Source organism: Bufo gargarizans, chromosome 3 (genome assembly GCF_014858855.1).
Source record: "Bufo gargarizans isolate SCDJY-AF-19 chromosome 3, ASM1485885v1, whole genome shotgun sequence".
Classification (NCBI taxonomy): Eukaryota; Metazoa; Chordata; class Amphibia; order Anura; family Bufonidae; genus Bufo; species Bufo gargarizans.
Window position 1 is genome coordinate 561292162 of NC_058082.1, and position 27582 is coordinate 561319743.

At 41.6% G+C, this 27582-nt stretch overlaps 1 protein-coding gene across 1 annotated transcript in view; it reads right to left on the minus strand.

Annotated features, from left to right (window-relative positions):
* The window catches only part of LOC122932819 (T-lymphocyte activation antigen CD86-like), a 76537-nt gene extending 59104 nt beyond the window's left edge, over positions 1 to 17433 (minus strand). Inside the window, exon 1 of the mRNA XM_044287448.1 lies at positions 17320 to 17433. The gene's annotated coding sequence lies outside the window, so the exon portion shown is untranslated. The remainder of the gene's footprint in view (positions 1 to 17319) is intronic.
* Positions 17434 to 27582: the final 10149 nt, after the last annotated feature.

Below are 27582 nucleotides of genomic sequence, written 5' to 3' on the forward strand. Positions count from 1 at the left end.
ACGTTCGCAAAATCGGTCCGCATCCTTTCTGCAATTTTGTGGAACGGGTGCAGACCTATTCATTTTCAATGGGGCCGGAATGTGCTGTCCGCATCCGCATCGGTGCTTCAGTTTCCGCAAAAAAACAGAACATGTCCTATTCTTGTCCGCAATTGCAGACAAGATTAGGCATTTTCTATTATAGTGCCGGCGATGTGCGGTCCACAAATTGCGGAATGCACATTGCCGGTTTCCGTGTTTTGCGGATCCGCAAAACACTTACAGACGTGTGAATGGACCCTCATAGTAACATTATTAAAGGTTATGTTTTATCTTTATGTATATTCTAATGGATTGCCTTCCTTGTACAATGTTATAATATCCTTTCTATGTTAGACGGTATATTATAGTGCATTTGTATTGTGCGGCAGTTGTGTGCGGTTCTGCTGCGATACTGCAGGTATATAGAGGGACAAGCGTTATTGGAACAAATAATTTCTACTGGTGTGATAGTCTCCCCCAAAAAACTGATTGAAGCGGGGTGTTATACACCAATATACTTTCTTTATAGTGCATTCGGGTACATATAGTGCATTTGGGTATTTGCGCATGCGAAAATTATATTGCCAATATAACCTCAACAGTTATGAGTAAGAGCCTGGAGGCTTGAAACAATTGTATTGCTTATGAACAGAGAACCCAGCAGAAGAGCTGCAACACCAAGCTGTGAGATCAGGAAGAGTTGATGCCTCAGGGGACGTACTCAACACAGCAAGTAGATGTAGTGTCTCACTGGGCTCAATGCTAAATCTGTACTAGGGCCACCCCCTACCCTGCGCATTCATAATACTGGTGTCTTAAGTGGTTATAAGTGTTGAGCGAGTATGCTTGGCCGAACGCCAAATATCACGTGTGCTCGAGCGCGATGCTAGAGTCAGTGTATTTAAATATAATTTAGTCTCTATTTCTGAAAAGTTTCTGGCGGGATTTGAACTGACAAACTTCCACATTACTACCAAGAATGTTAACAACTACCCTATAGAGCTGCATGTCCAGTTACTATTAGTAAGTATTCCTATACAGCAGAAGTCTCATACTTTTTTTTTTTTTGTAAATAGCCATACAACTCTATAGCGTAGTGGTTAAGGTTCTTGGCTGTAATTCTACATTGTGAGTTCAAATCCTGCCAGAAACTTTTCAGAAATACAGGCTAAATTAAATTTATATATTTTTTAGTAATTGTAAAAAATGTGTAGTTACTAATATATATATATATATATATATACATATAAATATATATATATGTATATATATATATATATATAATCATACTTCTGATATATATATATATATATATATATATATATATATGTATATGAATGCATAATATGTGGGAAACTACTACTGATGTTTTAGCCATAATATATTTACATATATTATAATATATTATATATTCAAAATATATAATAATATATGTAAATATATTATGGCTGAAAACTTATACAGTACAGACCAAAAGTTTGGACACACCTTCTCATTCAAAGAGTTTTCTTTATTTTCATGACTATGAAAATTGTAGATTCATACTGAAGGCATCAAAACTATGAATTAACACACGTGGAATTATATACATAACAAAAAAGTGTGAAACAACTGAAAATATGTAATATTCTAGGTTCTTCAAAGTAGCCACCTTTTGCTTTGATTACTGCTTTGCACACTCTTGGCATTCTCTTGATGAGCGTCACCTGAAATGGTCTTCACTTCACAGGTGTGCCCTGTCAGGTTTAATAAGTGGGATTTCTTGCCTTATAAATGGGGTTGGGACCATCAGTTGCGTTGTGGAGAAGTCAGGTGGATACACAGCTGATAGTCCTACTGAATAGACTGTTAGAATTTGTATTATGGCAAGAAAAAAGCAGCTAAGTAAAGAAAAACTAGTGGCCATCATTACTTTAAGAAATGAAGGTCAGTCAGTCCGAAAAATTGGGAAAACTTTGAAAGTGTCCCCAAGTGCAGTCACAAAAACCATCAAGCGCTACAAAGAAACTGGCTCACATGCGGACCGCCCCAGGAAAAGAAGACCAAGAGTCACCTCTGCTGCGGAGGATAAGTTCATCCGAGTCACCAGCCTCAGAAATCGCAGGTTAACAGCAGCTCAGATTAGAGACCAGGTCAATGCCACACAGAGTTCTAGCAGCAGACACATCTCTAGAACAACTGTTAAGAGGAGACTGTGTGAATCAGGCCTTCATGGTAGAATATCTGCTAGGAAGCCACTGCTAAGGACAGGCAACAAGCAGAAGAGACTTGTTTGGGCTAAAGAACACAAGGAATGGACATTAGACCAGTGGAAATCTGTGCTTTGGTCTGATGAGTCCAAATGTGAGATCTTTGGTTCCAACCACCGTGTCTTTGTGCGACGCAGAAACGGTGAACGGATGGACTCTCTATGCCTGGTTCCCACCGTGAAGCATGGAGGAGGAGGTGTGATGGTGTGGGGGTGCTTTGCTGGTGACACTGTTGGGGATTTATTCAAAATTGAAGGCATACTGAACCAGCATGGCTACCACTGCATCTTGCAGCGGCATGCTATTCCATCCGGTTTGCGTTTAGTTGGACCATCATTTATTTTTCAACAGGACAATAACCCCAAACACACCTCCAGGCTGTGTAAGGGCTATTTGACCATGAAGGAGAGTGATGGGGTGCTGTGCCAGATGACCTGGCCTCCACAGTCACCTTAACCCAATCGAGATGGTTTGGGGTGAGCTGTACCGCAGAGTGAAGGCAAAAGGGCCAACAAGTGCTAAGCATCTCTGGGAACTCCTTCAAGACTGTTGGAAGACCATTTCAGGTGACTACCTCTTGAAGCTCATCAAGAGAATGCCAAGAGTGTGCAAAGCAGTAATCAAAGCAAACGGTGGCTACTTTGAAGAACCTAGAATATGACATATTTTCAGTTGTTTCACACTTTTTTGTTATGTATATAATTACACATGTGTTAATTCATAGTTTTGATGCCTTCAGTGTGAATCTACAATTTTCATAGTCATGGAAATAAAGAAAACTCTTTGAATGAGAAGGTGTGTCCAAACTTTTGGTCTGTACTGTATATATGTTTAAATTAAATTTAGCCTCTATTTCTGAAAAGTTTCTGATGGGATTTGAACTGACAACCTTCCACATTACAGCCCAGAATGTTAACCACTACTACAGAGCTGCATGGACAGGTACTTAAAAAAAATAATAATATGAGACTTCTGCTGTATAGGAATACTTACTACTAGTTTGGCTTTTCAAGCACCAGGGCCTGAGTCGAATGCTACTTCAGCATCCCCTAAACCTGTAGCTACACCCCTGTTTGTGACTGATCACCCTTCAGCATCTTATGTGTTTTTTTCTTGCTTTAATAAACATCTGGGACCTCTTTGCCCTTTACTCTGCACTAGCAGTGAGCGAATCGAAATCCAAATTCTACCTGAATTATTATTTTTTTATTCTGATTTGGGAGAATCAGAATTTCTTCAGATTTGATTGAGTAGTATTTTTGAGAGAGGTATTTACGGGGATTTACAGTACTTTCAATTCAGGTAGAAATTGATTTTGTACCTGAACCAAATTTCTTGCCTAATTTGGACAAATCAGCCCGAAATGAATTTTAGGAAATTCGCTCATCTCTGCTCTACACTTGATATTGTTGCCCCAGGCTTCCATTATGGGATTTTACCAGCTTGGCACCAGCCATGTCATCCCCTGAGGTTTACCTCTACACCCTTTTAGTGGTTTGAGTAAATACTTTGTGCTGAACCTACAACACTGACGTTCATATCAAAACTACAGTCCCCGTTCAGGTCTCTGCATTTTTGAGCGAGTCGGATTATGTTGGCTGATACTGCTTGCAGCTCTTCAACAGCGATGCTGCAGAATAAAAAATGTCCTGCTTTTTCCAACAAGATGGGGCAACAGACTGCACCTCACGGACCTCACTGGCATGGGTGCATGGACTGTTTACGGAGGAGCGAACTGTGAGCAAGGGGTTATGGCCACCACATCCCCAGACTTGCCCACATGCGATTTTTATCTGTGGCGAAATTTAAATCCTCATCAAAAAAGAGACCCGAAAATGTCAATAATAGAGAAAATTAATAGCCTGAGGCTGTAATGATTCTGTTTTTGGCCTGGTTTTATAAGACGTAACTTTTATTATTTTTTCTTTTAAAACCAAAAAAAGAAAAGAAAAATAAAGCCCTAATTACTGTTAATAAAGGGCAGCTGCATTTAGTGTGATGTTATGTTATTATTATATGTTTTTTCCTTTTTAGATACCGATACTGATTTGATCGCATTTTAACAGTAGAAGTGTTTATGTTCACACCATCTCTGCATATATGGTCAACAGATTGAGTCTCTTTGCTTCCTACATAAGTAACAAGTCAGACACTATTTTTCAACACTAGCACTACTTTCACACCTGCACTTTCCCTTTCCGCTACTGAGATCCATCATAGGATCTCAATAGCAGGGGAAGGGGGAGGTAAACGCTTCAGTCTTGTCCCCATTTATTGTCAATGGGGACAAAACTGAACTGAACTAAACGGAGGGCACCAGAATGCATTTTGTTCCATTTGGTTGTGTCTCCATCACGGACAGAATAACGGTGCAAGCAACGTTTTTCTCTCCGCGATGTGGTGCGGAGCAAGACGGATCTGTCCTGACACTTAATGTAAGTCAATGGGGACGGATCCGTTTTCTCTGAGGCCATAGTGTGAAAATAAACACTTCTACTGCTAAAACACGGTCAAATCAGTATCGGTATCTGAAAAGCAAAAAACATATGATAATAACGTAACATCACAGTAAATGCAGCTGCCCTTTGTTAATAGTATTTAGGGCTTTATTTTTCTATTTTTCTTTTCTTTTTTGGTTTTAAAAGAAGAGATAATAAAAGTTATCACGTATAAAACCAGGCCAAAAACAGAATCACTATAGCCTTAGGCTATTAATTTTCTCAGAAATTTAAATCCACATCCCCTGGATGAACTCAAGGAGAACATCACAAACACCTTCTGCAGCATCACAAGCAGTATCAGCCAACAGAACCCGACCTGCCCAATCAGGCAGAGACCTGAACGGGAACCACTATCAGCATCTTTAAAAAAAATTAAAAATTCACTTGCTCGTTCATCTTGTTATACTATGGGCTACATTTTTGTAGGCCACCCTGTATATAAAAAATAAATCTCCAAGCCTCAGGAGGACTCATTTTTCTACTGGCAGCAATAGGAAAAGAAACTATGGTGGAGATAACTGACATGTCTACATAGCTGGTGACTTGATTAAACCCTTTCTGTGAGAAGTATAATAAGTGTTTACAGGAATGCTCATTAGCGATGATCTGGCAGTGTAATACTGCCGTCGATCTCCCAATGCCCGATAGCCGATGCATTGTTTGCTGGGGACAGATCGTGCGGCCAGCAAACAGCTAGTCAGTATGGGGAAGAACGATGGTATTATCCCCCCCGACAATCGCCTGCTGTATCTGCAAGTGTAATACTAGCTTTAATGGATCTTCTTTTCCTCAAGTTTCCTCAAAATATCACTTCCCTTTTCAAAACATTCTCTGTGGCCACTCAAATGTCCCTGCGACATTGAGTATTGACATCATCAATGACAGTGTTACTCAAGATTTCAGAAACCCAATGACTAGGGGAACTTTTTTTTACCGAATGTAGGGCATACCCTATAAATCTGAAATGTGAAAACAGTTGCTAACATTTTCCCTAAGGCATTACCAACAGACTTTTGCCAACCTAGACTCCTATACCTCTCAAACACCAAAATAGGTCAGACTGACAGCATAAAGGGGGAAAGAAATTCATGACCAGGGGCCTTCACCTTTGGATCTAGGAAGCTTCACTTTTATGGAGGACACTGTATATTGCAATATCTTGAAAGTCACTGTGTTTGGCACTGTTATTTTAAAGGCATTAGCAATGTGGTACTATTATTCATCAGGACAACATGGCAGTACTATATAAATAGTCCCTGTCCTTTAAGTCACACATCTAAACCCTCACCGCCACCTGTTACTTTCAACTTAAGAACATATCTCATATTCGCTCCTTCCTCACCCTTGAGTCAACTAACGTGCTAGTGCATGCCCTCGTCATCTCTCGCTTTGATTACTGCAACATTCTCCTGTGTAGCCTCCCATCCAGCACTTTTGCTCCTCTCCAATCTGTTCTCAACTCTGCCACCCGACTAGTTCACCTCTCTTCTCGTTTCTCCTCTGCCTCCCCACTCTGCCAATCCCTTCCCTGGCTCCCCATTGCCCAGCAAATTCAGTATAAAATACAATTACATATAAGGCCGTCCCCAACCTATCCCCTCCATACATTTCTGACTTAATCTCTGATCCTCACAGGACCTCTTGCCCTGTTCCTCTCTAATCTGTTCTTCACACAATCGACTACAAGATTTCTCATGTGCATTTCCCATACTCTGGAACTCACCACCCCAACACATCAGACTTTCCCCTAACATCCAAACCTTCAAAATTAACCTCAAAACCCACCTCTTCAGGAAAGCCTACAACCTGCAATAAGCATGCTGCCACCACGCAGCCAAAAGAGCAGCCTATACCGTCACCTACTGTGTTTTTCCCCCTTCCCTTGTAGATTGTAAGTTCTTGAAGGCAGTGTCTTCTAACCCTCTGTACCAGTCTGTTAATAGTTCCTTGTTTATTAAATCGAATAAATAATAATAATAATTCCAAGCATATCACTGTACCACTGTCATTCAGAAATCAGCTTCAGGCAAAAAGAGTTGGAAAGTTGGCTGGACGTGTATGTTTTTCCCTCTCTTAAAATCTAAGAGAGTGACTGGGGTAGATATGCAAATCCTGTGTAATTTTTCAACAAGACAGTTTCTAAAACACTTAAAAATGAGGTGTGAATAAATCTAACTGAAATCACATATAGCACTGGATAGAATAAATATCACATTGTCTTCTCAGAGGTATCTCTGGTAGCTTTCTCAACCTCCATCATATATGGTTGCCAGCATTTTCAAATTTTCCTACCAGAATTTTTTACTTCTACGTCACATCAGAGACATCTGGAAAATGAGAATTTTGCTTATGGTAAAGTACGTATGAAAGCAGTCTGTTACAAACTGAACTAAACATATCTCTATTTTTTTGGGGAAAAAAGCAGAGTGTCCAAAACATAAGGGAAAAGTCCACCAAAATCAAAGGGAGGCTTGCCAACTTTCAAAATCCCTCTCTTTCTGAGGTAGGTCTGACTGTAAACGTTCCACCATGCTGTTGGACCAGCTTCTAAGTCTTCTCCCCACCATCATCCTTATCTGTTCTCAGCTCCAACACTGTGGCTGTGTCAGGCCCAGTGTTGGAGGCAGGAGCCAGTAGTGGCCACTCAATGTGTGTGTTGAGCCACCAAAGCACCCCACTCGGCAGATACAGAACAGTAGATTTACCATAAACCATATGGTGAGTCCTATACATAGGGGTGTTTGGAGTTAGTAATTATGTGTTCTTGCATAGCAAGACCACATATTGTTATCTCACATATATATTATTCTTATTCTTATTATAGCCAAATTTGCCACCCTAACTCCTCCCACAGTTTTTACACTACATAGACAAAAATTTACCAAAACGTGCAGATTGTGCCCGATCGGATTGCTATTACTTTGTGGAGCGATCCCACCCCCGGGGCCCCCGTGGCGGGCCCCGGAAGCCCCCTTTTTTCCCATAGACTTTGACAGGGTAAATTTTCAAATCGCTCCCACTCGCCAGGCTTTGAGGCTAAAGTCACCAAACTTGGGTCACTTAGTCATGGGCTCAACCCGAAAATTTTTGGCACATTTCGGGGACCCCAAAATGTAGGCGGGGCCACACAGAACCAATCAAAATCTCCCCATTGACTATAATGAGACCTTCAAATCGCTACTCCTCCCACATTTTTAGGAGTACAAATTCCAAACTTTGCAGACTTGGTCGGCACCCACCCGAGTACCTTGCTTGTGCTTTGTTACCCGATCCCACCCTCCGGGCCCCTGGGACAGGGCCCCCAAAATCCAAGTTTTTCCCATTGACTTTGACAGGGAAAATTTTCAAATCGCTCCCAGTCGCACAGATTTTAAACTAAAGTCACCAAACTTGGGTCACTTAGTCATGGGGTCAACGCGCAATTTGTTAGCACATTTCGGAGACCGGAAAATTTGGGCGGGGCCACACAGAACCAATCAAATTCTCCCCATTGACTACAATGAGACGTTCAAATTGCTACTCCTCCCACAGATTTAGGAGTATAAATACCGAACTTTGCACTCTTGGTCGGCACATACCCGAGTATCTTGCTTGTGCTTTGTTAACCGATCCCACCCTCCGGGCCCCTGGGGCGGGCCCCCGAAAACCTCTTTTTTTCTCCCATAGAGTTTTATTGGAAAAATGCAAATGTTTGTCACTCATACAGCTTCGGAGTGAAACTCACCAAACTTGGGTCACTCAGTCATGGGGTCAACCTGGAAATTTCTGTCACATTTTGGGGACATTAAAAAGTGGGCGGAGCTACAAACAACCAATCAGATTTTCCCTATTGACTTCAATAAGAAACCTTTAAATTGCTGTCATTCTCACAGTATTTAAGCCAGAATACCCAAACTTGGCACCGTAGGTCATTGGGTGACTGGATTAAAAAAATAATGAAAAAGTGGGCGGAGTCTACAACGGCCAATCAAATTTTAGCCATTTGTTTAAATGGGAAAAATTCAAACTGCCGCTGCTCTTAGACTGTTAATGGCAGGTTTCCCAAACGTGGTACAGTTGGACAATTTAGGATTAGGATTAAAATTTTGAAAAGTGGGCGGGGCCAAAAACAACCAATCAGATTTCTTTCATTGATTTCAATATGGAAAAAAAAAAATTCAGAAAATTGAAAAATGCTGCCATGATTGATGTCAGGGGCTTCAAATCGCTGAAATCAGGTGATAGATTAATTTGGATTCAAAAATTTAAAAAGTGGGCGGAGCCAACAACAACAAATCAGATTTTCCCTATTGACTTCAATGAGAAACCTTTAAATTGCTGTCATTCTCACAATATTTAAGTCAGAATACCCAAACTTGGCACCGTAGGTCATTGGGTGACTGGGGTCAAAAAAAATTAAAAAGTGGGCGGGGTCTACAACGGCCAATCAAATTTCAGCCATTTGTTTAAATGGGAAAAATTCAAACTGCCGCTGCTCTTAGACTGTTAATGGCAGGTTCCCCAAACTTGGTACAGTTGGACAATTTAGGATTAGGATTAAAATTTTGAAAAGTGGGCGGGGCCAAAAACAACCAATCAGATTTCTTTCATTGATTTCAATGTGGAAAAAAGAAAATGCAGAAAATTGAAAAATGCTTCCATGATTGATGTCAGGGGCTTCAAATCTCTGAAATCAGGTGATAGATTAATTTGGATTCAAAAATTTAAAAAGTGGGCGGAGCCAACAACAACAAATCAGATTTTCCCTATTGTCTTCAATGAGAAAATTTTAAATTGCTGCCATTTCAACATTGTTAATGGCAGGGTTGTTAAACTTAATATATTCGGTTAATAGGTGACTAGAATTCAAATGTTTTAAAGTGGGCGGGGTCTACAACGGCCAATCAAATTTCAGCTATATGTTTTAATGGGAAAATTTAAAACTGCCGCTGCTCTTAGACTGTTAATGGCAGGATCCCCAAACTTGGTACAGTTGGACAATTTAGGATTAGGATTAAAATTCAGAAAAGTGGGCGGGGCCAAAAACAACCAATCAGATTTTCCCTATTGACTTCAATAAGAAACCTTTAAACAGCTGTCATTCTCACAGCACCCAAACTCGGCAAGGTGGGTCAGTGTGAGACAAAGGTCAAAATTTATAAAAGTGGGCGGAGTCTACACTCCACCCAGTTACTCCGCCCACTCCAGTTGTAAGCTACTGGTGGAGGCAAGAACACATCACACAATTTCCCCAGAAATTGTACCTTTTCTAGTTGTAGTATTAAATCTTGGATGACAGCACAGAGAAGTTTGTACTGTCAGCGACCACCAGTAACCGAGAAGGATTTTTAACTAACAGGCTATGGGTGAGTTCATTTCTAAATGTAAAATGTAATTTTAAATGTGTTATAATCATGGATACCTTTGGGAGCATTTGTGATCACAAATCCCTGGAGATTCTAATTTTCATACAGTGAATATAGCAGTAATACAATTTACTTTTATTCATGTTTCCAGTGTTTTCATGTATCTTTGTGAATAAAGCACTGTGCTGCTACGGCTCTTAGGCCTCTTTCACACGGGCGTCGTTTGTGAGGGCCGGACAAGATGCGGGTGCATTGCAGGAAAATGTGCAATATTTCCGCGCGAGTGCAAAGCGTATTAATGCATTTTGGCGCTCGTGAGAAAAATCGGCATGTTCGGCAGACCCGAACCCAGACTTCTTCACAGAAGTTCGGGTTTGGGATCGGTGTTGTGTAGATTTTATTATTTTCCCTTATAACATGGTTACAGAATGCTTAGTAAAATGTCCATTGAGGGGTTAAAAATAATAAACAAATTGAACTCACCCTATCCACTTGATGGCGTAGCAGATCTCCTCTTCTTTCTACTTTTTTCAGGACCTGGCTAAAGGACCTTTGATGACATCACTGCGCTCATCACATGGGGATAGACCATGTGATGGACCATGTGATGAGCGCAGTGACGTCATCAAAGGTCTTTTAGCCAGGTCCTGAAGAAAGTAGAAAGAAGCGGAGATCTGCTATGCGATCAAGTGGATGGGGTGAGTTAAATTTGTTTATTATTTTTAACCCCTCAATGGACATTTTACTAAGCATTCTGTAACCATGTTATAAGGGAAAATAATAAAATCTACACAACACTGATCCCGGTTCGGGTCTGGGTACCAAACATGGCGATTTTTCTCACGCGCGTGCAAAACGCATTAAAACGCTTTTTTTACTCACGCAACACGCGATGCCCGTATGAAAGAGGCCTAAATGTGAGAAATGTTTTATCTATCGCAGAAGTCAACTACCTAAAATATAGCTTTTATTTAAGTAATATTAAAAAATTACCGTAAATCCCTCACATGGGGAATAATGAACTAGACAGACAAACAAACAAAAATGGGCTAAATTAAGGACAGGGGGGTAGGTAATGTTGGTGGAAGGAGAGCAGGCCAAAAGGGGTCCCTAGTACAGCTCTAGGGTGTCCCTTACTCATACTCAGCCCAGAGATGCACCCAGATGGTGGGAGCACTCTGTCCCCGTACCTAACCTGACTGTCCTTAAAAACCCCTACAACACACAATGGACCCTTATGGATGCCCGGGTCATATAATACAATTCAGAAATAAATACAAAATGATTGTCTAAACTGAAGGTTCTCGTCTCAACGCGTTTCCCCTTGTAGATTAGGTTCGTCAGGAGACAACTAGAGAACAACAAAATGAAACGCTGCCACTCCACAGTGTATACACAATGACAATCCAAAAAAGAAAACAAAATAAACCAAGATACTGGAGCACCCGCAGCACGATGTCCAGCAGCCAGACATACAAACGATTGTGCAAAGATAATGCAACTAAGAGGAAGATGTATAAGCAGAGCATGCGGCGGAAGAATGCAAACATCAACCCCCTCCTTCCACCAACATTACCTACCCCCCTGTCCTTAATTTAGCCCATTTTTGTTTGTTTGTCTGTCTAGTTCATTATTCCCCATGTGAGGGATTTACGGTAATTTTTTAATATTACTTAAATAAAAGCTATATTTTAGGTAGTTGACTTCTGTGATAGATAATTCTGTATACAACTACCAGATACGTATTTTTCCAGTGTTGAAATATTGAGAAATGTTTTAACCATAAATCAGATCTTGTGGAACATCTGAAAACTCACACAGAGGAGAAAGCAGATTCCTGTACAGAATGAGGAAAGCCATTTCAACGAGCTTACTCAGGTGAAAATCTCTTGCTGTGCAGATTTTCTGAAAGGTAGTGGTTTTAAAGGATAAAGCCTTATTCACACTTCCATGTCCATGCTCAAATCTGTGAAAAGGTGGTCAGTGATGCTTCTGAGATTGTTTATCAAGAATCTGTGTGTGGTCCAGGTGTCCGTATTTTGCTGTGCGTATTATCTGTTTTTCACGGACACTGTGCAGCTAAAAAATAATTTTCTAAAGCATCTCTTCCTGATCATCAGTGAAACACGGATGAAACACGGACGGCATCCGGGGTTTTCACAGACCCATAGACTATAATAGGCATGACGGACAAAATACAGCATGCTTCCGTGCTAAAACACGGACCCACAGACCATGATAAAGAACTGATGTGTGAATACTAGTGTTGGGCGCGAATATTCGAATCGTGAATTTTAAACGCGAATATCGCCACTCCGAGAATTCGCAAAGATTTCGAATATAGTGCTATATATTCATATCTGCGAATATTCTAGTTTTTTTTTTTTTAACCCATGATCCCGCCCTGCTTCTTGCTTGTGGGCCAATGAGAAGGCTGCAATGCCTTTGTCTGAGCTTAGCAACATCCCTAGCAACCAATAGGAAAGTTGCCGACCCCCTACTATATAAGAACCTCCCCAGCAGCCGTTTTCTGTAGTTTTTTGCAGTTCTGAGAGAGACAGAGCAGTGTCATTGCTGTGCTCTGTGCTTTGCTGTGTAATTACATTAGTTAGTTAGCTCATATATATAATACAGATAGTTAGTGGGAGATAGTCAGTGTAGGTTAGATAGTGATATAGTGTAGCTGATAGGTTCCAGTGCAGGGTGTTAGGTAGTGTGATAGGGATTACTGTTTGTCTGCTGTCCATACATACAAGCTACAGACATAGTGCTGTGATGTCACAATACTTAGTGCACTAATCAGTAATATGTAGTCAGACCTGCTAAAATGTGAAGTTTCACGTATTGCACCAAAATATGTGCATCATTAATTGCCGATTTGCACAATCTCGAATATATTGGAGCACTTCACTCTATCTGCCTATAAAGCTATTGTAATGTTCTGCAGTGCCAACCATTTTCTCCAGTCTCAGGAAAGTTCTAGCAACTTGAAAATGTAGCAAAAGTGACCCTCGTCTGTATTGCGCCCGCAATACGCGCATATTACATTGCAGATTTTCGCAATCAAGAAAATAATTGTGAATTCTCAAATTCGCGAATTTAAATTGAATATTAAGCAAAATAATCGTGAAATATCGTGAATACAAATATTGCCCCTTGCCGCTCATCACTAGTGAATACACACATTAAAATAAATGGGGATGTGTGCTGTCCGTGGAGAACATGAAGAGCACACGTATGTGGAACACTGATGTGTGAATGAGGCTTTAGAAATGCAACTTGTTTCCTCCAAAACCATCAGTGTATAAGAAATAAATCTGTGTCGAACTGGGTTTATACTAAATAGGCTACATCCCAAATGATCTTCCATGTGTGATTAAAGGGTTTCCTCTGCACACCGAGATCTTTGCCAAAATATTTTCTATGATCTCAGTGACAATTGTTGTGTGTAACAGCTCCATGACAATTAATTAAAGTGACTTTTTACCAGTATGCATGGGCACTGTCTATATTATATACAGTCATGTGAAAAAATTAGGACACCCTTTGAAAGCATGTGGTTTTTTGTAACATTTTTAATAAAAGGTTATTTCATCTCCGTTTCAACAATACAGAGAGATTAAAGTAATCCGACTAAACAAAGAAAACTGAAGAAAAGTCTTTTCAAGATCTTCTGTAAATGTCATTCTACAAAAATGCCTATTCTAACTGAGGAAAAAGATAGGACACCCTTGCCCCTAATAGCGAGTGTTACCTCCTTTGGCTGAAATAACTGCAGTGAGACGGTTCTTGTAGCCATCTACCAGTCTTCGACATCGGTCTGAGGAAATTTTACCCCACTCCTCAATGCAGAACTTTTTCAGCTGTGAGATGTTTGAGGGGTTTCTTGCACGTACAGCCCTTTTCAAGTCACCCCACAGCATCTCAATGGGATTCAAATCTGGACTTTGACTTGGCCATTCCAGGACTCTCCATTTCTTCTTTTTCAGCCAATCTTTGGTTGATTTACTAGTATGTTTTGGGTCATTGTCATGTTGCATGGTCCAGTTCCGCTTCAGCTTTAATTTTCTAACTGATGGTCTCACATGTTCTTCAAGCACCTTCTGATACACAGTAGAATTCATCGTGGATTCTATGATGGTGAGCTGACCAGGTCCTGCTGCAGCAAAGCAGCCCCAAACCATGACACTTCCACCTCCATGCTTCACAGTTGGTATGAGGTTCTTTTCTTGGAATGCTGTGTTTGGTTTACGCCAAACATGTCCTCTGCTGTTGTGTCCAAATAATTCAATTTTGGACTCATCTGTCCAAAGAACATTATTCCAGAAGTCCTGGTCTTTGTCAGTCTGGCCTCGATGTTTCTCTTGGAAAGCAAAGGTTTCCTCCTTGCACACCTCCCATGCAAGTTAAACTTGTACAGTCTCTTTCTGATTGTAGAGGCATGTACTTCTACATCAACAGTAGCCAGAGCCTGCTGTAGTTCTCGAGATAGGGTTTTTGGAGACCGCTTTTAGCATCTTGCGGTCTGCTCTTGGGGTGAACTTGCTGGGGCGACCAGTCCTGGGCATGTTGGCAGTTGTTTTGAAAGCCCTCCACTTGTAGACTATCTTCCGGACAGTGGAATGGCTGATTTCAAAATCTTTTGAGATCTTTTTAAATCCCTTCCCAGACTCATAGGCTGCTACAATCTTTTTTCTGAAGTCCTCTGACAGCTCTTTTGCTCTCACCATGGTGCTCACTCTCACTTCAACAGTCAGGAGCACACCAAACTAAATGTCTGAGGTTTAAATAGGGCAAGCCTCATTCAACATGCAGAGTAACGATCTACTAATTATGTGCACCTGGTGTGATATACCTGTGTGAGATCTGAGCCAATTTAAGAGGGAATACATGTGAGGGTGTCCTATCTTTTTCCTCAGTTAGAATAGGCATTTTTGTAGAATGACATTTACAGAAGATCTTGAAAAGACTTTTCTTCAGTTTTCTTTGTTTAGTCGGATTACTTTAATCTCTCTGTATTGTTGAAACGGAGATGAAATAACCTTTTATTAAAAATGTTACAAAAAACCACATGCTTTCAAAGGGTGTCCTAATTTTTTCACATGACTGTAGTAGTATCAGTACAGGGTCAATTCACCTTTTGTTTCACATTTTGCTTTTTTATTATACGCCTGATGAAGGGACTGATGTCTCTATATTGTGAAAATCGCAAGCCTGCCGGAGGTCCGTGCCGCTAGTGTGAAAATAGCCTTACAGTAAAGACTCCATAATGTGACCGCTCTTACAGTAGAGAGCACAATAGTGTGACCACTCTTACAATATGGATCTCTATAGTGTGACTGCTCTTACAGTAGACAACTCCATAGTGTGACTGCTCTCACAGAAAAGACTCCATAGTGTGTCTGCTCTTACAGTAGACAGCAACAGTCTACAGTATACAGTCTACTTTATGCAGATATTGTCAGATGTCAGATATTGAAAATAAAATAATGACATTGCTTTAATGTGTTTTTCCAAAATTCTGATATTGATGATGTATCCTCAGGATAGGTCACCAATATCAATTCAGTGGGGGTCCGACACCCAGGACCCTCGTCGACCTTTGAGGACTCTGTGTCGTGGCCTTCTCACAGCTCACCAAGCACAGAGCCATCCATTGGATAGTGGCTGTGCTTGAACAGGCCCAGTCTCTTGAATAGGGCTGAGCTGCACCTAGGCCATGTAACTGATGAACATGACGTCACTGGCCTAGAAAGAGGTTTCTTCCTATAGAAACTGATAGTCGTACCCCCAAGAATTAGACTGATGACCCATCCTGAGAATAGACCATCAATATCAGAATTTAAGACAACCCCTTTAATCTAGTTTCAATAGGTCAAGGGGACTGGTGCCGGATTATCAAATATTCTGGACTATCAGATGATAACTTTGCTGTACAGAAAGTAAAATGGAAACAGAAACATTTCTTCAATTTTTAAAGTGTTGTGAAGTTTAAAGCATTAGATAAAAGTTCTGTAAACAAGTACCAGATTATTAGCCTTTGTAAAATATCAGATGGAACGAGCATGGGCAGAACATCATGAGAATGTAGACTTCTCAATTTGTAGCTGCTGAGTCCCAAGATCTTCAGACACCTTCTCCATAAGCGCGACTGCTGCCTAGAAACACCTGCCACGAGGAAGACAGAGACAGATCCCCATTGGTCTGCATGTCTGATGTAGTCACCCAGTTGTCAGCAGATTGGGCCCATGCAGAGCGGCAGTGTAGCACCACCTCCAATACACAACCAAGACAATGGTCAATGACACCAAGATCAGAAGACCAACAAGAATATGAGAAGACCAAAGATCAGTGACAACCACCAACAATTCTCCAACCAAAACCTTGTCAGATTTAGCAGAGATTTCGGTAAAACATTTCTCTGGTACCAAGCCAGACAATCACATGAAGATGGTATTCCCAAAAAGTAAAGTACCATTGATACCAACTCATGGAAACCACCAACCAGACTTGGAGAAGTTTGGGTGGTTTACTAATAGCCGTGGCCTCTTTTCTCCATAAATTAGGGGGGTTTCAGTTTACGTACCCCCATCTTTTGGCATGTTTCCATGATGGTGGTCATTGGTCACGACCCATAGTGTTATCACATTCTAGTTATAAACCTACTGCATTATCTTAAAGGATTGTCTTCTTACAGACCATAGCATTACCATATACAGATATACTGTAGTCCTTCGCCCCCTGAACATAGCAGATTTTTGCCCCCCACATACATTTTTACGAGCAGTCATGAATGGCCCCTTGTGTAATCTGAGAGAGTGATTGCTTCTCTCTGTAATGGATGAAATATGGAGGTCTTGGGTGGGGGGGCCACCATCTAAGACGTCCATATGCCCTAAGAGGTTTTTGTATCGACATAACCCTTTCTGTTTTATAGTGCAGCTCCAATGAGTTTAATAAAAATTTCAGCCCTGCTACTTCTGTATAGGAAGAGAACTTTAAAAGCCCAGTCTATTTTAGAAAACGCATTTGCTGTACGCTGCTAATATCCAAAAACTATAACTTCCACAATGCCAAGACATGCTGGGAGTTAGTTTTACAACTGTCATAGAAGTGCTACAGAAACCAGCTCAGGTTTATGAGTAATCCCTAGACAAGAAAAAACTGAATTCTTGTTGATAAGTAAGAGCTGTAAATACTCACGCGTTTCAGGATCTGTCCTCTGTTATAATATCCAAGTCAGACTACCACAAAGCTTCCGAGTGAAAATCCAAATCCGAAGTGTCTGGAAGATAAGACATTGATGAAACTTATGTGAGGAAGTGTTGAAGCTTCTGTGACGTCTCTCATCGAGTGGGAGGAGGTTCCTCTTGTGATTGAGAATTTCCCCTCTCGTCCTGAATAAAACTTGGAACAGATCTAAAACTCTCATAATCTATAAATCACATTCCTGTGGGTATACAGTCATGCCAAAGAAGTAAGCACGCCCCACGGGCATTTTTTTAAATAATGTTTGAGTGGATCCATAGCTGATTGCTGTTCACACAGCAGGAAAATGAATGTAACAAAGCAAAAAAAAAAAAATTTTTTTTAAAAAGTATCAAAATGAAACATGAAATGAACCAAAATGAAACAAAAATAAACAGATGTATCAGTATTTGTCTTGATATAATACACAGAAAAAAATGATAAGGGTATTCCCATCTCAAACAGCGACTAGGATATACCATCAATGTCAGATAGTGCAGGTTCCAGCTACAATCACCAGAGTGGGGCCCCGTAAAGTGAAGGAGAGCGCTCCATGCATGCGCGGCCACTCTATAGGCATTGCCCTGGTTATTTCCAGAAGTTCCATAGCAGTGAATGGAGAGGTGGGAGTGCAATCGTGGTGCACTCTGCTTCACTTTGGGGGCCCCATTCTGGAGATCGAGATGGGTCCTAGAGGTGGGGCCCACACCTATCTGACATCTATCCTAGCGATATGCCACCAACGTCTGAGATAGGTATAAAACTGTATAACTAGACTTTTTAATAGTTTCTGTCAAGTTATAGATACAGTAGTTACAATGTCAATTACTGATATGGAAAAAGTAAGTGCACCCTAGTACAGTACCTCCTACTATGTGACAGCGCCCTCTCCTGGAGGTGTTTCCTGTACCTGTATATAAGTCTACTGCATAGACTGGCTATGGGATATAACTGGCAACGGGGTGTAGGGTTGGTGGATATCAGACAGAAAGTTCTGTCTTCAGGGTCCTATGGCGGGGCGTGGGCCTCATCATAAAGAAAAGACCTGCTCTCCTCCGGATTAAAATCCAAAGCTTTCTTGCAAACTCCTTAAAAATTTGTTGCCATCAATAAAGTTGCTTTGTTTTGATGTTCTTAAAGAAGCTTTTTTTTTTTTTTTTTTAGCCTTTTGATTTCCAGTACTTGTTTAACCTCTTCACAAAACTCTCCCCAAAATATCACGTTTTATTGTAGATTAATTAATTTCATGAATCAGGACCAGTGACATGTTCTCCCTTTGAGTTCCAGCAGTCATAACTTTTTAATGTTTCCTTCTCATTTTTTATTTTGCGGGATGAGTCGTAGGTTTTTCAGGAAACATTTTCGGGTATATATATTGTATTAAATAACTTTTATTGTCTCATTTTAGGGGGACAAATAAAAAAAACTGCAATTTTTACATTATTTTGTGAAATGTAATTACGGCGTTCACTGTGTGGTGTAACAAGTTTATTGGTCTTATTAAGAGAAACAAAATAAGAGTCTTGCAGGTTTGATGCCTTTTAATGGCCAACAAGCGTAGAAGCAATGATGTCACATCATCAGTCCCTTCATCAGGCGTGTAGAGGATGTATGAAGAAACAGCAATATACAGCTAGCAGGATGACGTGGCTTTGCACGGGTAAATTTCATCTATTTCTAATGTTTGCGTTTGTCATTATATCTACAGTGTCCCCCGTAACAGTGACCTCTACAGCACCCCGTTAATAGTGAGCTCCACATCACTCCACCCCTTTAACAATGACCTCCACAGGGCCCTGCCCCCATAACATTGACCTCTATAGCACCCCGCCCCATTAGCAGTGCCCTCCACAGCAGCCAACCCCTTAGCACTGCCCCACCCCTAAAAATGTGACCTCCACAGCACACCACCTGCCCCCTATCAAAGATCTCCACAGTGGCCTGCCCCCTTTACAGTGACCCTCCACAACGATCTACCTCTTAACCGTGACCACCAGAGGGCACCGCCCCCTTAAAAATTGACCTCCATAGCAGCCCTCCCCTTAACAGTGACCCTCCACTACAGTGGTCTGCATCCCTAACAGTAACCTTGACAGCATTCTCCCCCTTTAACAGTGACCTACACAACGGCCTGCCACCTTAACAGTGACCCCGCCCCCAGTGACCTCCACAGAAGCCTGCCCCGTTAACATTGACCTGCATAGGGCCCTCCCCTTTAAGAGTGACCCTTCACTGAACCACGCCCCCTTAATATAAGACCTTCACAGCACCCTGTCCTGTTAATATGACTTCCTCAGTACCCTGCCGCCTTAAAATGTGACATCCATAGCACTTTGCCCCTTAACAGTGACCCTCCACAGTGCCATTATCGCAGGTCCTTCAACTGCTGAGCTCCGCCTACTGACGTCATTCCAGGTCCTTCAGTGACTGCAGACAAAGGAGGACCCTCCACAGCCCCCCTTCCCTCCTGAGGACGAGGTTAGTGGGAAAAGCAGAGGGCTCCCTACTTCACCAATACGATCAGCTGTCTCTGCGTCCTATAGAAGCTGAGACAGCTGAAAGCGGGACATACAAACCCCGCCCGGAGCCACGGGACAGCCACTGAAATCTGGGACTGTCCCGCTGGATCCGGGATGGTTGGGAGGTATGCCACAGGACCATGCCCCCTTAACAGTGACCTCTAACGGTGAAGAAAAATGGCTGTTATGGAAACCTGGTGTAACTGTGAATCAAGACGGAAGGACCTGTGAGTTTCTACTGGATAATAAGGGTCATGTGACTGTGTGAATGGCAGTTAGAATGTGGATGAAGCTGCAAGCTCCTATTGGCTAATACATTATTTGGGAATATCTCAGGAACTGTACGTCTTAGAGAGCTGAGGCACGGGCTCGCGGACAAGAATAGGCAGTTATATCAATGGTTGTCCGTGCCGTTCCGCAAATTGCGGAACGCACACGGGTGCCATCCGTGTTTTGCGGATCCGCAAAACACACAACGGTCGTGTCCATGTAGCCTTAGTGTGCTAGCACAGCCACCACTAATGGATTGCAGAGTGGTCATAACCCCCGTATACGAGAAGTATATAATGTGATGGAAAAATGAATCCAGCCTGCACGAGAGGCAACATGGACAATCACAATACATTAGTAAGTGCCTTATATTAACTTTGTTTACATGATAAATGCCATTTGCTGAAGTGACAAAACCCCTTGAACTATCTTACAGATAAGGGGTGTGAAGGTTTTATGGTCTCTAAATTGATGTTATCTCAGGGACCTGGTGCCTCCACTACTTTATGTCCATAGAAGACTCTTAGATCTTGTAGTGCGCCATAAATCCCTGGGACAAATTCAGTCCAGTATTCAAGATGTCAAGCAGTGTTATAAATGTGTATTCCCAAATTCTTCTAGCTCTTTGAGAATTTAAATTACCTTTTAATATGAGAACTTCCATGTCTTCTTCATTGTGTAAAGGGCTACAGAAACGCTTAGCCACAGGTAAATGGCAGTGGGACCTCATCCTTGCATGAAGTTTCTGTCCTGTTTCTCCAACATAGAGACCCCCAACAGGACATTTAGTGCAGATGATCAGGTTCACAACCTTGGCTGTAGAACTGCTGTGTGTTGGGGATCCGGATCTTCTCTATATGAGAACAGGTTTTGCATCTTTTTATAAGGGTGAGTTCTTTTTTGTGTGGTACATGGCCATGAACTTCTTATAGAATATTTCTCAGATTTTAAGGTTGTCAGTAACATAGTAAGGGAGGATCTGGGAAAATTGTTTTAAGCTAGTCACCCTTCAGTAGGACATGATGTAACTTTGTGGCAGTTTTCCTCAGTACCTGTGTGGTATAGCTAACATAATTTTATTATGTGGGTCAGTACAATTATGATAATGCCACATTTCTATATATGTTTTTATTATTTTTCCTTTCCTCCTGCACACTGTCAGCTCTGCAACTGCTTCCCCTCCTCCTCCTCCAGCCTAAAGGAGAAGCGGTGGCTGCTTTAGCTGCTCATATCTCTGGATTGGTAGCAGCTAGAGATATGGGTTTAAAAGCAGTTTTTCCAAGCTTTCAGAAAATACCAAAATTAGAAATGAGCAAATAAAAGTTGAAAAGTAGAATTCAGAAAAAATTTGATTCACACCGAATCCGAATTTGCTCACGCTTCATGGTAACAAATCAAATTTTTCCCTAAAATGGCTGCTGCACATGTGAGGACATAGAGCAAGGAACTCTGGGAAGGTTGGATCACCCATAATGCTATGCAGGCAGCCAATCAGCAGCCAGCCAGCCCTGTGATGTCACAGCCCTATAAATATCCTCAGCCATCATGGATTCAGCCATTTTCCAGTGTACTTAGTGCAGGGAGAGACGTCTGCAGGCGCTAGGGACAGTGCTAGGAAAGACTTCATTGTGCTTATTTACAAGTTCAGGGAAAGATTATTCAAGCTGTAGGGAAAACATAGGGAGGAATCATTCCACAGCATTTATGTTGAACAGGGTTCAGTAGGGGAGGTTACAGCCTCGGTAATAGGAACAATCCTATTACACCTTGCTGCACTGACTGCGGATCCAAGTTGCCATTATACAGCTCTGTAATTCCAGAAAACCGTTCTTGTTATTGGGGGCAAGTGCTGTGTGATACAGCCATTAACAGGGTTTATTGCAAGTAAATATTTCTTGGTCTTATTTGCCCTTGTGCGGTGCAGTTATATGTTCTAAAAATTTTTTGGCTTGTATTAGTTGGAAAAAAGGGATTATTAGCCGTTGTGTGGTGAAGTGCGAAAATGACTGCCCTTTTTGTCGTGTATTAGTGGCAAAAGAAAAATATATTTGCCATTCAGCGATTCAGTTATATGTTCTAAAGCCCTTTTTTGCGTGTATTAGTGGCACAAAAAAGTATTAGCCACTGTGTGGTGAAGTGAGAAAATTACAGACTTTTTTTGGGTGTTTTTATTTCCCTTTTATTTAACTGATCTAACAGTATGTCAGACAGAGAAGTGCCAGGCCCTGCACAGGGGAGGGGCAGAGGCCTAAATGTTTCTGGCGCAGGCACAGGTCGCAGCGGAGTAAGGGGCCATGGCAGCAGGGGTCTCAGCGAGAGGCCTGAGCTTCCCGTGTCATCTAGCGGTTGTGTCTTGACCAGCAACCCAGCGGTTCTTGAATGGTTGAGTCGGTCATCTCTGTTTTGGATCCACTCCTGTTTTTTTGGGCTTTAGCAATACTGATGGATTATTGACCAAATGCTGACCGAGTGAAGGCGGATGCTCCACAGACAGGATCCGTTTTCTGGGGGTTATTATTCTGACGGATCAGAGGAAGGGCAAAATAATCAGTGACGTCAACACAAACTTACTGCTGACACCCTCTTCACTCTGTCGGGGGGCTCTACTTGTATAAGGGTTTAAAAGAACAGGTTCTGTAGACATCTATGTGGAATCAGCTGACGATAGTGTAAAAGAAGTGCGCTTCGTCTTGGCGCTAACATCGACATGTAAGGCTGAGTTCATACTTGAGTTATTTGGTCAGTTTTGGCCCCATGACTGCCCAAATAAGTGAAGTATGCAGTGATTCTAAGAGCGACGCCTGTCATCTACAGGTCATACTGATTTACAGTATTATTTCACTACCACAGACTCCCTATGCGTGTTACTGCAAGGCACAGTGTTCTACACCACTATAAAGGCTCACTGCAGCCAGGAAATAGCCTTTTTCAACGCGATTCGTCGCAAATAAATTTGGATTGAATGAAAAAAAAAAAAAACGCTCATCTCTAACCAAAATCATAGCATTATCTTCACTACATGGAAAGATATCGCTGTTAGAAATTGGGATGCAGTGAATGCAGCTGAAAGTGAAAGTAAAGGCAGGTTTTAAGTGTTTATTACTTACTGATTTCTAACAGCGATACCTCCTGCTGATGTTCTTCTAATGCTATCTTTGGTCTTGTATGAAAGCCTGGAATTCCAGCTTTCAAACAAGACCAGGCCTATGTTTCTAGCTTCTACCAATAAGCAAATATGAGCTGCTAAATCAGGTGCCCCCCCCCTTCCCTTTCTGACCGAGCTGGAATCGAGGCAAAACAGTTAGGTTGTTAAAAAAACAATTATGCTGACCTGCTCTCTGCCACCCCGTTCCACTTCCCAGGCTCCCTTCAGCAATCTTCTGGTCTCTGCCCTGAAAACTTCTAGATCAACTAGGTCACTTGCCGCACTGTAGCCAATGAGTGGCCTCAGTGGTGACGTGTACCCAAGTTGCATATGACCCAGCAGTGGCGGGCTACTTAAGGATGTTGGCGGTACCGCAAGACCCCCAGGGAGTCAGAAAGGCAAGCAGGTGAGTATGATTTATTCAACAGGTACATCAGGCTGCTATCGAAAATGAATAATGCCCAAAAAATGCTGGGCAACCCCTTTAAAGGCTTGCGTGTTTTGAACCTGTTTTTCGTTCTTTTTGAAAACAGACTCTGCCAAGTTCGAAATGCATAGTCATGTCATTGGCTATCTTGTGGATTCCATCTACAGATATGACTTCCTTACCTTTCTTCTTGGGCGGACATGTCCTGATATGCGTATATCGAGATGACCAGACTTTTGAAACAAAATCAGTGTTGCGATATTGTGTCAGTTGATGTTTATTCTATAAAAGTCTATGTGTGGCATTTTAGGAAATAGTGCTGTCTCCCTAATGTGGCAGAGAGACCGCAGCTGTCTAAAACTGGTGACATATAGAAGAGAAACCAAGTCAACCAAAACCATCAGTTCATGTACATAGGGGCCTCTAGTCTGCTCTTCACGGCAGATGTTGAGGGAAAAGGGGAATCAATCATGGTGGGTTTCAATACACCCGATCCCACAGGAGATAATTATTCCGTCACCCTCATTGAAATAAACATGCAACTTTTGGGACACATTCATGTTTGTGGACGTGATTGACACTCGCCACCCACGGCATTGCCTACACCTGAGATACTGCAATCAATGTCTATCATTAACTTCATTAAGAAAGGGAGGAGCGTCTCTCACCAAGGCCCCAGGGCTGTCCTGAGAAAAGGCCTGTTAGAGATAACTAAATTTAAAAAAATTTGATTTGGGTCTGATTTGACAAAATCGACCATCCGATTCGATTTGGACCCAAATTGATTCGAAAATTTGAGTCAATTACTGATTCTACAGAATCAATTTGCTCATCTCTACTTAGTTATACTCTAACGTGTACCTGCGGGTAGACAGGCTTTGATGCATATGAATATATAAGTGCATGTAATGCAAGAAATAATATTTCATGACCTTCTGGGTGTCCAGGTGACTGAAAAAAAAGCCCAACGAGAGCTAATATGACTGGCCACCATGATAGCTGCTGCTTCTGTCCCGGCCATGGAAAACAAAGGTACGGAGAGTTGGGCTTACAAGAACCAGGCTGCACCAAAATGTTGCAAATTAGGATCTAGGTAAGTGAATTTTTTTAATTGTAGGTACACTTTAAGGAAGTAATAACCAGGTTTCTTTGGAAATGGGAAGTTTATCAGTTTACATTCTGCGGTAAATACTATAATTGTATGGCTCAGGAGTGCCAGTAACATCACCTCTTTCGTAGGAAAAGTGATCGGGTGCAGTAAAGAAAATAAATTACTCTAAAAACAATCTACAATTTTTATTATGTAGCAGAGGTGTAGTTAAAGGGGTTCTTTGATGCATCAAGGGGCACCTCTGCAACATAAGGAGACACCAGTGTTATATATGGCATGTGGTAGGTGGGGGCCCTTTTGGAGAAATTGAATTGAGGCCCATAGGGCTACATAGACCAGGAGTGCACAACTTACGCCCCCAAACCACCTGGGGATCTCTATAGGCCACAAAGAACAGGCAAGTGTTCCAATGAGAGCCAAATCCTAACGATGTGGAGAACAGAGGACCTTTGTTAGAGAAGAAGGCTTCCAAGAAAAGTTATATAAGAATCTCTGTTTTCTAAAATAATTCTCAAAATGTTCTCACGTAATCCGTAACTTTCAAAAATCTCATTAGACCTCTCCTCAATAACCTATCTCCAGTGAATGGTTTAATACTCTGTGGGGCAAGCGTTAAGAACCATAGTGACAGCACCCCCAGCCTAGAACACATGGTAGTACAAGAGATACTGGGGGAGAGGACTATACTGACTGTAAGGGGTCATGCATACCAATTTTTGACAGCTTTTTAGAACCTCTGTGTTGATAAGAACCATTATGCGGTATTCATATACAAACCAGATTCCCAAAAAGTTGGGACACTATACAAATCGTGAATAAAAACTGAATGCAATGATGTGGAGGTGCCAACTTCTAATATTTTATTCAGAATAGAACATAAATCACGGAACAAAAGTTTAAACTGAGAAAATGTACCATTTTAAGGGAAAAATATGTTGAATCAGAATTTCATGGTGTCAACAAATCCCCAAAAAGTTGGGACAAGGCCATTTTCACCACTGTGTGGCATGTCCCCTTCTTCTTACAACACTCAACAGGCGTCTGGGGACTGAGGAGACCAGTTTCTCAAGTTTAGAAATAGGAATTCTCTCCTATTCTTGTCTAATACAGGCCTCTAACTGTTCAATCGTCTTGGGCCTTCTTTGTTGCACCTTCCTCTTTATGATGAGCCAAATGTTCTCTATAGGTGAAAGATCTGGACTGCAGACTGGCCATTTCAGTACCCGGATCCTTCTCCTACACAGCCATAATGTTGTGATTGATGCAGAATGTGGTCTGGCATTATCTTGTTGAAAAATGCAGGGTCTTCCCTGAAAGAGATGACGTCTGGATGGGAGCAGATGTTGTTCTTGAACCTGAATATATTTTTCTGCATTGATGGTGCCTTTCCAGACATGCAAGCTGCCCATGCAACACGCACTCATGCAACCCCATACCATCAGAGATGCAGGCTTCTGAACTGAGCGTTGATAACAACTTGGGTTGTCCTTGTCCTCTTTGGTCCGGATGACATGGCGTCCCAGATTTCCAAAAAGAACTTTGAATCGTGACTCGTCTGACCACAGAACAGTCTTCCATTTTGCCACACTCCATTTTAAATGATCCCTGGCCCAGTGAAAACGCCTGAGCTTGTGGATCTTGCTTAGAAATGGCTTCTTCTTTGCACTGTAGAGTTTCAGCTGGCAACGGCGGATGGCACAGTGGATTGTGTTGACTGACAATGGTTTCTGGAAGTATTCCTGAGCCCATTCTGTGATTTCCTTTACAGTAGCATTCCTGTTTGTGGTGCAGTGTCGTTTAAGGGCCTGGAGATCACGGGCATCCAGTATGGTTTTACGGCCTTGACCCTTACGCACAGAGATTGTTCCAGATTCTCTGAATCTTCGGATGATGTTATGTACAGTTGATGATGATAGATGCAAAGTCTTTGCAATTTTTCGCTGGGTAACACCTTTCTGATATTGCTTCACTATCTTTCTGCGCAACATTGTGGGAATTGGTGATCCTCTACCCATCTTGGCTTCTGAGAGACACTGCCACTCTGAGAAGCTCTTTTTATACCTAATCATGTTGCCAATTGACCTAATTAGTGTTAATTGGTCTTCCAGTTCTTCGTTATGCTCAAATTTACTTATTCCAGCCTCTTATTGCTACTTGTCCCAACTTTTTTGGGATTTGTTGACACCGTGAAAATTTGAATCAACGTATTTTTCCTTTAAAATTATACATTTACTCGGATTAAACGTTTGATCTGTCATCTACGTTCTATTACAAATAAAATATTGACATTTGCCATCTCCACATCATTGCATTCAGTTTTTATTCACAATTTGTTTAGTGTCCCAACTTTTTTGGAATCCGGTTTGTACTTCTCATTATTCTTCTGATTGGTGCCATACAGTGCACCATATGGTAGCACACTATATGGAGTTCCAGGCATGGACTAGTAGGGTCTCCTTGTATCTCCTGTATGCAGCTCTGTATAAAGATCATTACTCCATAATCTGTAATGTCACTACCTGGAACCATTGAGGGATTAATAGTCTTGACTTCTGGCGCCAACTTGGAGATTGACAAGTTGAGTCAAACAAGTCTAATTTCTGTAAATTGCCAGCAGACTTGACAGGTGCCATTTAGAAGAAATAAAATGTAATGCCCTTCTTGTTATCCTCCCTCTGTTACCCCATTGGCACTCAATTGAAGTACCAATGGGTTGTCATGGAAGCCTGATGAATGCCCCGAAGTG